Here is a 15,173-nt window from a genome sequence, read left to right on the forward strand (position 1 = left end):
GTTAATAAACAGAACTGCTTGCGTCTTGCGGAAGAACATCGTAGCCGGAACTACTTCTCTCTGTTTATGTCTATGAAGAATCACAAAGGTACTGGATTACTCCGCCGCGGTACCCCCGAAGCAATCTAAAATAGTCAGAATATAAACACGATGGGCTCTACATGAATAATGACAATATATATATTATTATTATTATTATTTTTTTTTTTTTAGCTTGTTTACGCTTTGCTGTTGCATGCTCATCCCAATACATGCTCTTGGCCTCAGTATAAGCACACTTCAGGTATGTCACCTGAAGGCATGGCTGTTGGGCTGGATCTACCTGATATGCAGTCTTAGTCTGATGTGAATAAGTTCTAGCAGTGAAGAACTATTCCCTGTGCTTATATACGGCCTATCTACTGTAGATAAACACTGTTTATGTTCTGGCTTTATTAGTGGAAAAAATCTGTTTAAAATACTAACAGTTGCTCTTGCTCTAAGCTCTAAAATGACTTGTATATATTCTGAGTATCTATACAACCATTACTTCTGATCTTGGAAAATTGGATATCTAATTATTGGAACACAATTTTTCATTTATATCTTACAGGCAATTTTAGGTCTCATTAATATATTATTTGATCAAGAGCAAATAAGTTTTGGCTCAGGGCAAATTTTCAGAACTTTTTTATTTTATTTGTAATGCTGTATGAAAGCGCTGGATATGTTTATTTGATTGAGTTGCTTATTGAATGGATATTTTTGTTTATTAAATAGTATTGTTCAATAAATAATATTTTACATAAATGAAATTTGTATTTAATTATAATAAGTCTCTGTGTTAGTGATGGTGACTTTTTTTATTATTATTTATTTATGTATGTATTTTCAGTGCAGAATAGAGTATGCTTCCATCCAAAATAGTAAATGTAACTTTTGCGCAAATTAAAAATATTCTACATAAAACATTCGTGAATAAACCACTGTTTCCATTCCATGCGTTCAAGTGAAAGAAATCTTCAGGTTTCAGGTAAATTCACACAATATTATTTTCAAGTGAACACTCGAAATACATCAATTAGGTAGCAATTTACAGTAATTAAATAGTACGTCAATACAGTTAGTTTTCATTAATTACACTTTACAAATAATTTAACAACATAGTTAATACAAGCAGATGTGCATGACTGGGCATGGCAGCCTATACAAATAATAACTGTTTCCTTACCTAAATTCTGTGTTTGGACCAGATCGGTTGCAGAATCAGATATGTGCTTCAGAATGTATTATATTGTTCTATATAGTGTAATAGTTAGCTTTGTCTGTGTCATACGTGGCTGCTTGTCAAGCATGAAAAACATGTTTTATTCACATTCTGAATAAATTAAGCATTGCCCAGGCCGGTACTCTATATGGCTTCATATTAGCATGGCTGTGATTTGGCCATATCACACGCCAACTTGTGTGATATTGCCCATTGACTATGTATATGGTCAATAAAATTCCCAGGATGTCCTTCGAAAAAGAGTAGGGGTGCAACCCCATTATCCTGGCTGAATTTGCCCACTGGCCTCTGACCATCATAGCCTTTCATTCATCTCCATGCACTGACTGACTTCATCACTCTGTCTGTGTGGTGAGCGTTCTGGCACAATATGGCTGTCATCTCATCATCCAGGTGAATGCTGCACACTGGTGGTGGTTGAGAAGAACACCCAACCACCATCAGCTTCATGTAAATCGCTTTGAGTACACTGCAAAAATTTTCGTTATAAATTTACAATAAATAATTGGATAAATTTTGCATGACTTTCACAGTAAGGATTACAGCAATATACTGTGAAATATAGTCACAGCAATTTACTGTAATTTTATATCTGTGATATTACAATGCATTGTTGTAAAAGCACAACCTTATACTGTAACTTCACAGCTTCAATGACACAGCAATTACTGTGATATTACAGTACATTACTGGGGAATTACAATCTTTTGCTGTACATCATTACAATAAGGCCCTGTACTTTTACAGTGTGTAGTGTGAAAATAATGTACAAATTGACAATACTTCACTGTGAATTTACAATGTATACTGTGGAAGTCATGCTAAAATTGTCCAATAACTTACTGTAAAAGTAATGCAGATGAAGCTTCCATGTACTGTGAATTTACAATCATTGTACAATTAACCCCCTCCCCCCAACAAACAACTCTGAGGTAAAGTCAACGTTAGCCCAATGGCATATTTATTAAGAAAAAAATATTTTTCATTTGTTTAGCAGATGCCAAGTACTTCAAGAGTCACATGCAGCAGCATTGTAGTGCAAAGTTGTCTGGAAAAATTACAAAAAGAACAAGGCTACTCAAAACTGAGCCTGACAACTACCGCTGCAAAAAAAAAAAAAAAAAAAAAAAACTATGATGCCCACTCAAAGTCAATAAGTTTCCTCAAAAGGGTGCTCACATGAGGGTTCATTGTTGTCCGCTTCTTGGTCTTTGAGCCTCTTTCAGGATTGATGCCCAGGAAGCACCTGTTAATAAGCAAAGATAGTTTCAGTTTTAAATAGACTTACAGTATGTATTGCAGACAGCATTTATCAAGGTGTGCTTTTTGCTGTGCTTTTCCCCTACATAGAACCCTAATAGATTTATAATTAAAAACCTGTTAGATCTTACTCTCACCATATTTTTTTTTTTTTTTTTTTTGTGCCATTTTTAGCCAAGGTGCCTCAGGTTAGGTTAGCGTTAGGCAAAGTGGTAGATTTTTTACTATGAGAGGTAGCAAAACGAAATAAATAGCTGTGATTGGACCGGCAGGTATTTGTCAGCATAACATGTGTAGAAACCCAGATTGATCTGCAGAGCGAAATTGAATGAGTTCGCGAGATCAGGATGGTCTCACCAGGCTAGCCTCATGTACCTCGTTTGTCAGCATTTTTGACCTCAAGACAATCATTGAGTTGTAAGCCTGTACTATAATGTGAATTACAAGATTAAATGTGATCTTTATAAAATACCTTTGAATGAACTCCAGTGTCGAAGATCCAGCAGTAGGATACTCAAGGTTGAATACGTAATAGCTGCTGAAGAAAGCAGCTACTCCATGTAAAAATAAAGGGTGTGGGCCCATCACGACATGTCCTTCGATGGATATAAGCCATCCAGAGGGCTTCATCATGTCACCTGAAATGAACAGATACAACTTAAGATCTGCTTAAGATACAAAGGGCTATACAAATGTAATTATTATTATTTATTGTGGTCATTTAGATTTCTAGAATGAAAACAAAATAATGAGTTAGAAATATCGGTACTAGATCAAAGTAACATTACCTTGAATGATCAAGCACGGGGTTCCGGGGAGTTCTGCAGTATTGACGTCCACAGCAGTGGCACATGGCTGTAACATAGTTAACACACAATAGCATGGATTTAGGATAAAGGATAAATATTGTTCATTGGTCAGAGGTAGTAAATCATGCAAGGTAAATCTTGATAATGTAATCACTCATTTTGCATTTTAAATATTTGAATAAAAAAATCTTACATGAACTTCAAGCATCAAACTCTCTTTCGGCTCTTTGAAGTACAACACTAGGAGCAGCAGGATGCAGGCAGCCTTGTCAGAGTCTGGATCATAGCAGGCCAGAACATCACGGATCTTTGGGTTGTCCAGTGTTGCACAGTAATCCAGGATGGTCTGTCCTCTTCGACTAATTTCCTCCTGTAGCTTCTGAAGGACATCAACGTCCATCAGGAGGTTAAAGTGCGAGAATAGGCATTTCTGAGAGAAGAGAAATGGCCATTCCTGTTTGATCTCAGACATCGCTGCAGCAGGCACTTTGTTAAGGTATTTCCGCAGGATGATGCATGTCTTTTCCATTATTGGTTCTGCTCTCTCTGCCCCACTCATTCCTTCCCCTGTGTACACAGACATACAAATGTATTGTTAGTACCCAAGTAACAATTTGGTCTTGTAGCCGCCCAACACACACAGTGTTCAGATCTTGACAAATTACTAAATTCTAAACAAAATAACCCAAAAAGAGAGTAGATGGCATGCCTGAGTAGATGTTCAGCAGATCCCTCTTTATATTCTCCAATGTTGCCTCGGTCTCCCCCTCTGGCAAATCTGCTGGGCCCCACCTGACACACCTAGGAGTGGGCATCACAGAGTAACAATACTATTGGGGATGGTTATAACTCAGAAGTTGGAGCAAGTCATCTCATGACTGAATGGTCAGCAGTTTGATTCCCTGTTGTGACTGTCTAAATAGACCCATCCCACAGAAGTTATGTTACAGTGTAATAGTGTTGTAAACACAGGTGTATTTTATCAAACTAATTAAAGGGATATTCTACCATTTGGGGAATTAAGCTCATTTTCCACCTAACCTCATTTTTCCATCAAACATTTGATTTTTACCTTTCTCCTGTTCATCCAGCAGTTCCCTTAGTCTGGCGATACCATGTATAGCTCCAACCTATAGCATAGATCATTGGATAGGATTAGACCATTAGCATCTCGCCTGCAAATTGACTAAGATTTCCGGAATTTGTCCTATTTAAAAGTTGTCTCTTGCTGCGTGATATCACTGCGCCCATGGTAAGTTAGCAATGTTCCTTGATTATTACACCAGAATGAGAGTATAGTTCCATGTCAGATCAACCTAGAAAATCACCACATTTCATTTTCCCTTACTTTTATTGCATGTTCTAACTTGGGAAGAAACTACTTTTAAATAGGAAAAATTCTTGAAATCTTAGTCACTTTGAGGGCGAGATGCTAATGGTCTAATCCAATCCGATGATCTATGCTAGGCTGGAGCTATATGTGGTATCGCCAAACTCAGGGAATGACTGGATGAACAGGAGAAAGGTAAAAATCAATTGTTTTACTCAAGGGGAGGTGGAATATCCCTTTAAGGTCAATGTATTTAGTGTATCACAACCATGCATGCCAGAGAGCCACTATGCACAATATCAGCGCCCTGGCTCAGATAAATCCTAAATGGAACAAGTCCATAATCACAGGTAATTACATCACAACATGATTGCTGTGAAAAGGGCCCATGTCAAAGTGTCAATAAACTAGTCAAGAGAAAAGTATGTTTTGTCCTGTTTCAGTGTTATTCATGGTCATTTACAATGCAAAATATTGACAGACTTTACATGTATATTGCCACATACATATTGCCACATACCCGTATTGGTCAACAGGACCTCTTGCCTCTGGCCTCTCCTGCCATTCCAGTGCGCGGTCTTCTTTCTCTGCAGCATTGAGCAAGAGCTTTATTCCTATTTTTTTTCTCCACTCTAATTTTTACATGTTGCAGAAGAGAGTGACATCCGTCTCCAGCAGTATCACCGTGCTTGCCAGTGTCACCAAATGATTTTGGATGGCTCCTGAAAATGTGGGTGGGATAATTAGAAAAACATGTCACCATTGTGGCACTTATGACAGAAGCATACAGCAAATGTAAGGATTACTTAAAGGAAAGAACTAAGAAAAGGAAAGAAAAGGAAATAAAAGGAGAAATTACACAAAGGCAACCAACAATAAGAATTTCAGTTTGAATGCAGAATATGATCATTTATTATTGTAATTTAATTCTAGCCGGATGTCAAAAATGAAAGGTGTATTTATAAATAGTGTTTTAATAGTGTAAATAGTTTTTTTTTTTTTTTTCTTCTGTATTACTTTGAGATTGCTAACTCAATGTAAATTGCATTTACAACTTTTACAATTATTATTCATTCATATCAGGACAAGTGGGAACCCTAGTGTTAAAACCCTCCCGTTGTCCAACACAACGTGAGAATAACTTACTCCAGTTAGCTCAGTCATGTTGTAACTAGGATACCTGCTGAAAAAATAAATAAAAAAATAAATTCATGGACCGTTTGAATCAATAAGTTATTAAAGTTAAACAGCTAACAGTAAGCCCTGCTAATCTACAATAACCTTGACTAATAACAGAAATGTGCACACATTAATAGTAAAGTTTGTCCCATTACTGGTTTTATAAACTTTACAAATACCAAATTTGTCTTAACGGTTATATTGACATGCAAAATTATAGCGAAACATTACTATTATTACTCATTACTAACATTACTACTATTAGCAAATGCTGTGAGAGAATAAAAAAAAAAAAAAAAAAGCCGGGCACTTGCTAACAAAATGTGAACGGTTGTAACTATATCCGCTGGAAAAAAAATCATGGACCGTTTGAATCACTAAGTCATTAAAGTTAAACAGCTAACGGTTAGCCCTGCAAATGTATGATAACCTTGACTAATTACAGAAATGTGCACATATAGCAATGTTTGTCCCATCAATGGTTTTATAAACTAGTATAAAATAGTGACATGAAAAATTATAGCCTAACTCTAACTAACATTAAGTTACTTCTATTAGCAAATGCTGTGAGAGAACTTTCAACAATTCCCGGCACTTGCTAACAAAATGTGAACTGTGTCATGCAATAAATGTTTATTTGAAAGTATATATTATAATTATATTAAAATAACATGGGTGTAAGTGCTGCAAACATGCATGCTGCTCACCTTCTCCATTCAGCCCGGAATATAAGAGGGACACGACGACAGCCCTTTCAATTCAAAACAGATCGGTTATGTCATGTGACTTCCCAGGGCACATTTCAATACAATATTTCACTGTAATAATACTGTTTACTGCTGTGAAATACTTATTTTTTACACTGTGTTGTTGTGATATTACAGACCTTGTTGTGATATAACAGTAGGTTTTAGATAGCAAGATTTTACTGTAAAATAAGAGTTAAATGCTGTAAAATCCAAGGATACTGTAGTTTTTACAGGTATTCATTGGGATATTACAGGGAAACTTAATTACAACAAGTTACTGTAAAATAATACTGTTAATTATTGTGAAATGCTGGTAATTTTTAACAGTGTACCCAGTAAAGCGCTATATAAATGTAATGAATTATTAAACAAATTACATACTGTATTTACACACCTGCATAGTATAGTATTGTGTGTGTTTTTTGTATTTTGAAGTAACATTTAATGAGCATTGCAGAATTGTTAATTATTTCTTCCCACAAAAAAAAAAAAAAAATAACTAAATGGTCTATATGAAATGGTCATAGTCACAGGAAAGAGTCTTCACTATTCAATAGGCTATTACGACTTCTCGCAAAGAAAAAAATAAAATAAAAAAACATTATATATATATATATATATATATATATATATATATATATATATATATATATATATATATATATATATATATATATATATATATATAGTTTCTCTTTTAGATGATTTATTGACTGGAAATGAGAACTGGTGATATGCTTTATGTTTTAATTTCTTTGTGAAATCTCGCAGTTTTGGGAATTGTTCCAAACGCCTGAGGATAGATCTCATTATGAGCTTTGTAGGGCAACTGCCTAATCTACGATCTCATGAAAAAGTAAAGTGGATTTTAACACTTCAAAGAGGTATTTCATCCCAAGGATTTCCACAATCATTTGTTAATATTAGATGTAACCTTTCATCCCCTCTATTTCTTGTTTACTCTGTCAATTTCTCCATCTTTTTTTTTTCTTCTCATTGATACTTATGTTCAGCATCTCTATTGAATTAAAAGATAAGAGCTTACTGAACTCAAATGCTGAACTGGGGCCAAACTTTTAGAATGAGGAATGAAATAAGACCTTGCAGTAGCTCACAAACTGTGCCTGTCAGTATTAAAACACATTTATCTTGAGCACAATCAGACAGAGGGGTGGGATGAAACTGAAGAATGTGCCATTGCACAGTAGTTTGTCTTGAGCTTTGTCACCTGCAAGTGCTAGAACCTATTAGTCATCTGACACAACCATAGAACATGTTTATTAGGCCAATCAAATAAGTAACAGCAAACATTTTTCAATAAATACATGAAAATAGTGAGACATTTTACAACTCTGGGCCTTTGTGTTAATTCATCCCTTTTGAAAATTGGGAGACAACATTTTCCCAATTATGGGATATCACAAAAACCTCTTCTGGCTCATTAAAAACTGAAATAAATTAGCCAACCTGAAATAAATTAAATCAAATTCCATCCTAAGTTGTAATAATTCATTGCTCTGTGACACTTTCCATTATGCTCCAGGTTAATCAAATCTCACACACATTTGATCAAATGCTAATATGCTGGCAAGCTTGAGAAAACAAACAGCGAGTAATGACTCTCGCAACATTTACAAAGGTTTTAACAAAGTCATAGCCAATATTAGCATTTTGTAAACTAAATGGCACAAATTGGAATCATGGGAGTTTGATTTACGATCCGTTGCTGGAATGTCTTACAGTTAAAAGTTGGTAAATTAATTGCTATCTCACATGTCTAATTATAGGTGTCCACCTCAAATTACATTAATTAATATCTATAGGTTACTGGATATAGCAACCAGAACTAATCAATTACATGTACCTGTCTGGTTTTTTAATGATCATATTTGTCAAAATATCACTGGCTTACACAACAATGGGACAAAGAATAATGATTTTTTATTTATTTATTTTTGTGCATAATTCAGATATGCCAATATCCCATTATCAAAATCTAAAGGAGACATACTGTCCGAAATAATAAATATATCTTATTGATGATTCCTATATGGGCATAGATTTATTCATTTGAATTAGTTAAATTATATCGTTCAGTAACTTTTCAGGTTGAATAGTATTGTACATAGATTCCATTTACAACAACAGCAAACATCCTCCTTCTCCATGCATTTGAGGCAGAATTGAACCAGTTTTCTTTTCCAGTTGAAAGTGTTATTCTGACTGTACCTGCATCTCCACTGAGACCTCGGTCTCCTTGACCACTTCACCTCATGTTTGCAGGCATCAATTTCTGTGTTACACAAGCTGGTGCCTGATCATAGCAATCAGGTGTCCCAAGAGCACCGATCTAGTGGTCAGAATAACACTGTCGAGTCCTTTAGCCACCAGCAGATGGCAGTCCTGGGCTGTTTTCACTAATAACCTTAAAACCTTTGCCTTCAAGCCATAACGTCTTGGCTCACTAATGCCTTTAGAGTGTTCAGATGTGCTATCAACACACAAAACGTACATTTGTTGAAAAATGTGTCCTAGAAGCAGCCACGGTAAAACGTAATCTAATATAAAATAATTTGGTCGTTTCTGAGTAGGCTACATCTCAGAAATGGGTTTTAAAGTAGCCTACTGCTGTTGCTGTAAGATACAGCTAACAGTGCAGATATATCCATATTAAGTTTTTCTATGTTTGTATGTATTTATTATGCACTTAAACTGTCTTTTTTGTTGTTGTTTTTGTATTATTATTTATATCTTTCACCCCATTAAATTCTAACACTTCTTTTTGTCCTACGTCTTAAAGCATTGAGCCAGGTTTCTGGTATAATGCCTGGAGTAAACAAAGTCCCTTTTCATGACGCACTCTGGGCAACTGACCCATTTTCACCTCATGTTATTAAAATAAATAAATAAAATTATCTGTGCATGGAAAAAAGTCTCATATAGACGTAAATGTAAATGGGTATGTCCAGCTACATCTTATTCAAATCAACAGATGAACTCAAACTTCACATTCTCTGCTTGTGTTTCTTCCACAATTAACTTTTTCCTCCTACGATTCCTCACTCTTTTTTAATGGAATATGTAGGGCTGTGGTTTTCACACACACACACACACACACACACACACACACACACACACACACACACACACACACACACACAAATAATAATAATAAAAAAATAAATTGTGCAGAGAGGGGTCAAGACTGGTATTAATCAGAACAGATGCAGATCTAGGTAAGTCCCTGGAGCGCGCTGGTATCTGCAGCACAGCGGTGAGAGCGCAGAGTAAAGGAGACCAGACATAAGGAGGAACTTTCTAACCGACTCACAGCAGGCCAGTTACAATTAATTTACCTTTACCAAAAGGCCCTGGCACTTCAAAACGATTATCATCCTGTGCCATCAAACCCCAAAACATGCTTGCTGTGATGTTAAATCTGGAACTGCAGTACAACACCTTACATCCATCAAAAATGCCAACTGTTGAATGAAGGCAGCATTTCAATTCCAGTCAAACGGATCATATCTACATGTCTCAAATCTGCATTATGGGTGGCATGTTAATCAATTCACTTTCATTGTAGTCGTCAAAACACGACCTTGCATCCACCAACAGGATCTTTTAATGATACCATAACATTGCTTTCATTGTTAGAAAAAAAGTATATTCATATATATATATATATATCTGTTTAAAGTCTTAAAAAAACTCAAAGAAAAAAGGAAGCAGGGGTAAACTGCAACCAGACAGGCTGGTCCTTTATCTAAATGGAATCAGTCACCCAGCGATATTAAACGGTAAATGGACATGCTAGAATTGTGAACTTTATAGCACTGTGGCTGAAATAGCCTGCCAACGTACCTTAGTGAGCCGCGTTCGTATTTATTTATTCTTCTCTACCCAGAAACACTTCTGACGTTCCTGGGGAGTGGACTCTTCCTGCAATCAAAGGCCATCCCCAATGCTGTTCAAAAGATGGATGGTCCCGGGGGTGGGATCTTCATGAAAGGTAAAATCAAAAACACAATGGGCCGTCCAGCTGCCCAGCCAGGCCTCAAGAGGAAGAGGAAAGGCTGCTGATCTTTGTGGGGGAAAAGTTGACAGGTTTCATTTGTCAGGTCTGCTCAAGCTGCCCTGCCCTGCTCTGACCTGCCTTGACCTGGCACTCTAGATGTTTCTTTGCTGGAAATGTGCCTGTACCTTTTCAGGATCCCAATACACTAACTACAGTTTATGTCAGAGGATTTTAACCTGTAAATGAAATATCTGTATTTTTATTTATGACATGATCTTGTAGATGATTGTGGAATATGTTTCATTATTATTATTATTATTATTATTATTATTATTATTATTATTAATTATTACACAAAATGTAATATTCATTGAAAAAAAAGTGATTTTTTTTTTATATATAAATCATTTAATTGCAACAATGGCTTAAACTGATCAAAAGTGACAGTAAACGTTTATGTAAAAAAATATTTATATTTAATGTATATATATATATATATTGTACTGTTTGTGTTTGATCAAGTTAATTCAGTCTTCTTGAGCATTAGAGACATTTTTATTTTTATTTTATTTTATGCAAATAAAATGCTTTGGCTTTTACCCTTATATATATTTTTTTTTTTTATGTAAACATTGCTTGGATATTCCAGAATCCATTATTTCCTTTCTAATTGCAAGTCTTCTAAACCCTGAGACTTAAAATTACCCTGAAGCTATGACACACCTGCTGTGTTCCCAGAATTGAGTTTTTGTTGGAAAACAGTTTTGAAATGTTACAGTTGGCTCTAAATCTATAACTGTCCCTGTGGAAAAGGTGCCCTTGAGAAACAGGTGATTTGTTAATGCTGACATCAGCCAGAGAAAAAAGATATCTGCAGATCCTTTGTGAAAGGGGTTGTATGTGAACTTTTGTTAAACTGTGCATTCAGTTTACTTAATTTGCAAACTTGCACAACTATGTAGGTGCATGACTGACAGTGCCTCATGATTATTAACGGTTGTTTCTGCTAAAATGTTAATATTATTGAAGTAATCTCTTTTGACCAGGACACAATTAATTTAATTTTATCATGTAATATATAGCATATACTCAAGCCTATGCTAATTTTATAAGGGCTCTTCAATTCACAAAAGACTGCCATCTCACATTGATTGGAGCATCTGATGCAAATTGTGGTCTTCATAGAGCTCAGTAACCTACAGTTCACATTCTTTTCCAATAAGTATGCATGTTGAATTAATTTCTTCAATAAAGACATGACATTAAGTTGTTACTGTGTACTCTGTATCCTGTATAATTAATTCAGAACAAAAATCAGCTGATTTTTTATATCAAGTTAATGTAGCACCAAGGGATTTACAAACCAGCAGTAAACTAAAAATAAGACATTACAGCCTGATCCCAATGGATAATGGATTAAGTTCATATTATGCCGTAGGGGAACTGTTTTAAATTGTATGGGTCATTAGAAAACTATAGCCTACCTGTGCTTCAGAGAACCCAGGACAGTTTTAAAAGGAATACACTGACTGAAGAACCTGTAATGTATCCGCAAACCTGTTTTATTCTACAAAGAACCACGTAGTCAATGAAATAACAGCGAGAAACGGTCTTAGATATGACATATCTAAGAACCAGCAAATCTACAAAAGTACAGAATGTGATCTGTCACACAAACAGCACACAGTCAGAAAACTGGGAGCATAAATGTACTTCTGATTTCTTTGCATTCAAGGAGAAACTGGAGGACTCTCGTTTTCCTCATAAATATGTATGCGTCTGGGCTATGGGGATGTCATTGAATATCCCTGTTTTCTGACCTCTTTAGCTATTGTTAATCCACCAAAATGCTAGACCCATTTCACAAAGGTGTACAAGCCCTGCCCATTTCCCTGGAGCTTCAACCAAGATTGGAAGTTTAGCACCAAGAATGGCTGTCTGATATGACAAAGTACAGAACATCAAGCATTATTTATGTTTTTATTGCTTAAATAGTGCTTCCTAACTCTGCCCATTATTTATTTTATTAATTTTATTTTATTTTTTTATATGAAATACATACAAATAAAATATGTTGCATATACCGACAATTTTGCCTGATTCACCTACAAATGTGCAGAGTAGCACAGCTTCCAGACATAATCTGATTAAAACACCTCTGGGTTTTTCAACAGTACACTGGATGTAGTGGACCGAAACGCAAACAAAAAACTAATATTATTTCATTTTTATTAATTCAATGGTTTATGTGTTTGGGATATTTTTTTTTTCTTTTTTTTTTCTTACTTGTTTATTTTAAACAAGAGCATCTTTAAAAATGCTATACAAATTAAAACATTTTATATAAACATTTTCAATATAAACATGGACAATGCAACAGAAGCAATATTATTACATTACGGTTTGGTTCAGTTAATCTGTGTACATCCAGTAAAAGGACCAAGAAAATTAACATTTGCTAAGCAAAGATATTCCATTGTTTGACATAAAAATTACAACATATTCATGATTACAACTCCCTATGGCTTTAAACTCCTGGGTGAAATAACTGCATATCAAATCTCCAATATAGAAGGGCACCTACTGTGCTTTCAGAACTGATGAAAGGTTACCGGTCAAAAAAGTAGCTTAATTAACGTCTCTGGCTTGCAATTGGGAATTCATCTGTCACTTACATTAGCGATTGAGGTTTACAGTTTGTCAATCACCTATGTTCCCACTGAGCAAACACACAATGTATGAACCACCTATTTGACCTCATCATCAATAGCCGCCCAGCATGCCCTTTTCCAACAAAACATATTGCCAAATGAACATCAGAATGAAACAGTCTGCTGTAGCCTTTGAACATGTCAGTGCAACAGACAAAAGGTGATCTGGCTTCAAAGTTCTCAGCTTGTGAAAGGCATCTGAATTGTGCCCCACATACACAATACAAATCATCTTCTCTGTCATTTCCTGTCAGTGAAGGCTCCACTAGAAATAGAAAGAGCATCGCACTGGCTGAACTGTCCAGAGGTCTCATAATGCTTTCTAAATTCAAATTCCTCACTGGACTAGTAAGGCTTGCAGGGGGATGGAAAGAACTGGTCGTCAGGCTCAATACATAACCCTGATCCCATTAGAGACAGACCCACAAAATTGAAGAGAGGTATTATGAGGTCTTAGCGCAAGACAGCAACCAGAGGATTGTTTGATGGAGGTCAGAGAGGCTCTCCCATGCTGCTGAAGCACTCTTTTTGTTTGAACCCCTCAAACAGATTTGCTCTAGGCAAAATGTATCATTTCCAGATCTGAACCCACTGAGACATGAACTGCACTGAAGCAGGTGACTGATCCGGTTCTGCTGTTAGTCTTTTGGGTAATACTGCATGCATGAAAACACTGGTCTGTCCATGATACAGTGGAACAAAGTCTCTTCTGTAGCCCTTGGCCACTTTTAATCTGCAAACCCTCAGCAGCCCCAGTCGTATCAGAGGTGTATAATTAGCCTCCTGCTTCCTGTCCCAGACACCATGGTTTAGAGTTGACTATTTCTACCTGCTTTATTGATTGTTAGCTTTTGCATTGTTTTGTCTGTAAAATCATAAATGAAAATTCCAATAGAGCTTGTAAAACCAAAAATATGTGGCTTTTTTATGCAAAGATTTAATATAAATTACTAGTTAACAGTGTTTCAGTGATTTCTGAATTTAGTTGAAAAAGAGTAAAACAGTTGCATTAATAAATAATAAATATTCTCAGTCAGACCATTTATCCTGTTGTATATTAAATGCCCTTTTTTAACATGCATTCAAAGTCCTTCAATTATCCATCATTGTGTTCATTCAAAAGTCAAAATCAATGGGGTAAAAAAAATATAAACGGTGAAAGCCAGGATCCAGCATATGTTCATAAAATCATAAACATGGTTCCACATTGGCTACGTTTACATGCAGCCAAATAATCCACGTGTAATCAGATTGATGGCTCAATCGGACTGAAAAACATTCATATAAACACCTTAATTGATCCGGTTGAAATTTCGATCGGATTGAAGGGGGTGGTTTATTCCTCTTCTTATTCGATTGAGCGTGCATGTAAACACTTGATCGGAATGAACCACGAAACTGAAAGGACTGCGCATGTGCAACGACACAGAAATAACGTAATGACGTATGACGCACAGAACAAGCGGCTCTTCCTTTTGAATAAAGTGTTTTATAAATGCGTGTCCTGTCATTATAAAACTCTCCTTTCACTCTGCAACTGTGAAATGAGCAGGACAACCTTGTTTTGGAAACTCATCCACAGGCAACCTGGTTTGGGCGCAAGGAGGGGCTTTTTTTTTCGTGATAAATATGAGCAGCACAGCACAGCAAAGCGGTTTATATGTATATTTATCGATAAACGGGTAATTATTAAAACAAATAAAGAAACCTTGTAGGATAGTGGTTATTATCTGCAAACAGTGAGGAACTCTATATTATCTATGTCACTTTCACTTTTCACTTTCACAATTTGAGCAGTGTGCAAATGTTAAAAAATCTATTCCGATTTGTAGCTTGTGACATATAAACCC

At 35.7% G+C, this 15,173-nt stretch overlaps 1 pseudogene; it reads right to left on the bottom strand.

Annotated features, from left to right (window-relative positions):
- Window positions 1-3,550: 3,550 nt before the first annotated feature.
- LOC128017504 (uncharacterized) lies at window positions 3,551-8,869 on the bottom strand (annotated as a pseudogene).
- Window positions 8,870-15,173: the final 6,304 nt, after the last annotated feature.

Source organism: Carassius gibelio, chromosome A7, assembly GCF_023724105.1.
Source record: "Carassius gibelio isolate Cgi1373 ecotype wild population from Czech Republic chromosome A7, carGib1.2-hapl.c, whole genome shotgun sequence".
NCBI lineage: Eukaryota > Metazoa > Chordata > Actinopteri > Cypriniformes > Cyprinidae > Carassius > Carassius gibelio.